We start from the raw sequence: 2,963 nt of genomic DNA, 5'->3' as shown, positions 1-2,963 counted from the left end.
ACGGCAGCTTTCGTCCTAATTTTGGGACTGCCATGTTGGCTTGGCGATAACTATTAATTTCCAGTACCGCTGCCGTAGTCTCCTTTAGAGAGACTTAGAAATATTAATAACTCTCTCTCTCTCTCTCTCTATATATATATATATATATATATATATATAGAGAGAGAGAGAGAGAGAGAGAGAGAGAGAAAGAGAAGGATATAAAAATAAAGTGAAATGCATTGCCATGTAGCTGATTCCAAACTGTACTTGTGAAGGGGTCATTGTATGCGCAAACTAAGGAAAACTACTCAACACGAAGAAGAATTTATGTTTATAGGTTAGTACTCGGTGATTCACTCTTTACATATGAATATTTTATCTATATCTACCAATGTTTTGTGAATGATAAGGTTGGTAATATTTCCGCAGACCACAAGTTTAACCCATTCTTAAAATCGGAAATGTTGAAGGTCAAAAATGACCAGACTATAAGGATGTAAGGGAGGTTATCCAGTTCAAGTTTATGGTCACCAACGGAAGGGAGTCTACTCCAAGTATACTACGGCAGATGAAATGTATAAATTTGTGTCATTTGGCTTAAGGCAATCACACATTTGGAAATTGTCTAGAAAAAGCTCCTCTGGTGAAGACAAACAATATTTCGAGCCGCTGGAGGAGAGAAATTTCAGTGAATGCTTCCAAATGTGGTATTTCTCAGCTAGACATAATCTGCAGTTTCGTAACGGCTAGAATGATGTACTGCTTATTGGAAATTATCTTTGTTGTTAGAAGGCATTTAGATCTTTAATCCATCCTTTATTCCTTGAAGAATATTCAAATACCAATGAGGAAGCTCTGTACCAGAGATTTGCAAACGTTTTCGGACTGCCACCCTTTTGGTACGCACGTCACACTACTATCGCCTTCCCCACTCACCACCACAAACAGATTTCTTTTTATTGCAAATCCAAAACGGCTGTATTTCACAAATAAAACTTAACCTAATTAACCCAATAAATTGTTGTGTGTGTGTATGTGTGAGTGTGTGTACTATTAACGCTGATATGGAGAATGGAGATTTTCCAGATCCATGATTTTATTTAAGTTATTTACAGCATTTTTACAAGACCTACATGTGTTTGAGTTGCAACGTTTTACTTCAAAATGGCAGAGGGTAAAGACCCTGTTGAAACTGTACCGACCATGATGCTAGGCTGCATATCCAACTGTGTGCAGTCGCTGCAGTTGAAACGCGTGTAAGTCCCGTAAAGATGCTGTAAATAACTGTAAAATTATGGATGGAAAAAACATTCGTTCTCTTTATCATTATTAATATTATTACTTACCCCACGGAAAATATGCAGTCCTGAACAAGACACTTGGATATACCCAGTGAGAAAAGTTACCAGAGCCTAACAACTTATTGCTAGCTCGGGTACCACATAAGAACGTTGTGGTTAACTGGCATCTGAAACCAACGTTTTTGTTCAGTGTCATATGTTCTCATCTTTCTAGGGAATTCTCGTGAGAAATTTATGACCAGCTTCATTTATAAAACTTTTAGGGTTTTATATTTTATTTATTTTTGTTCCCTTCTTAGGTCGATATTTAAGCACTATTTTCTAAACTTGAGTATACCACTGAAAAATAGAGGGGAAGAGCATTGCTACTTACCACCCCAATTTTTCTCAATGCCCTCCTGGATGTTTCGAAAGCACACTTTTGGAAGCATTGCTCGATACCATATACCTTATGTGAAGAAAAGAAAAGGAAAGCGTAATCAAGAGAATGCTTTGGAAAATGTTATGCAGAGATAATTACATTCAATGGAATCTGTACATGAGTACAGACTTGAAATGCTAAAGTGATACCTGCCCAAATAAAAGAGCATAGACACTTTTATTAATCTGATTTTATTAACCCGGCAAAAAAAAAAAACAAAAAAACGCTAAGATTTCAAGACAGTATCAGTTCTTTCCCAAATACCTTACATATCTATATAAATTTCTTAAATTATTATTTAACCATCTAACATAAATGTTCTTGTAGATAAAAACAGAGCATATGCAAAATAAACACCACCATACATGCTAAATTCCTGACAACTGACGTCACAAAAACATAAAATAGAACAACCCCACTTCACATAGTGCCATAAACACTGAAGCGAAAAACACAGAAATATGTTTATAGCAAACGAAAATCGCCCAGCTGATGGAGGAGAGCAATTAGGAATGCCACCTCATTGCCCAAACGTCACCTCCACTGATGAAGTCCAAGGACACAGAAATACGCATTTAATACTAATATTACCACTACTGGATGATTTCATTTATTAATGTTATATTTCTCTGTCTCTTAACACTATACGTCAAACAAGAGATGTTATATCAAGATGAATACTGAATTAGGCTGTCAATGATGCATCTACTTTAAGTATGATACACAGATTCCTATTTTAAACTAATACTGTCACGTATAGCAAATTATAATTCAGCCTGCCAGCTAATTAAGACAGTGATTTTTTTCGATCATTGATTTTCTGTATCAGTAACAGCCGATTTTATTTTAGCCTGCGACTGCCAGTGGATACTTATTACTGATGAAGGTCAAAGAGGCAGGCAGTGCCCCTACCGCTCTTGGACGATTTTCCCTCTGCCTCTACCTCTCTCTCTTCTCTTCCCACGTGACCGGTGTTCGGCCAAGCCTGACCTTTCTTTTTTGGGGCGGCCGTTGTGCGTGCAACATCGTTATTTCTCCCTGTGCCTGTGAAAGCTTGTACCCCGGCTACAAGGCCTTATTTCCATATACGCCAGCTTTATTTTATTCGTCCTTAGTCGAAAGATATCTGTTGTTATGTCTTGTTTTATTATTTTTATTGTATTTGTGTAACATTGTTCGTTTTTTTCTGTCTTTGTTTTTGTATGCATTCGCTGCTTTCTTCCAAGGAATCTAATGCTCTTAGCTTAGTTTTTCCTTGG

Source organism: Octopus bimaculoides, chromosome 4 (assembly GCF_001194135.2).
Source record: "Octopus bimaculoides isolate UCB-OBI-ISO-001 chromosome 4, ASM119413v2, whole genome shotgun sequence".
In the NCBI taxonomy this organism is placed as follows: domain Eukaryota; kingdom Metazoa; phylum Mollusca; class Cephalopoda; order Octopoda; family Octopodidae; genus Octopus; species Octopus bimaculoides.
The sequence above is the reverse complement of the archived record's forward strand: the minus strand, read 5'-3'. Positions refer to the sequence as shown.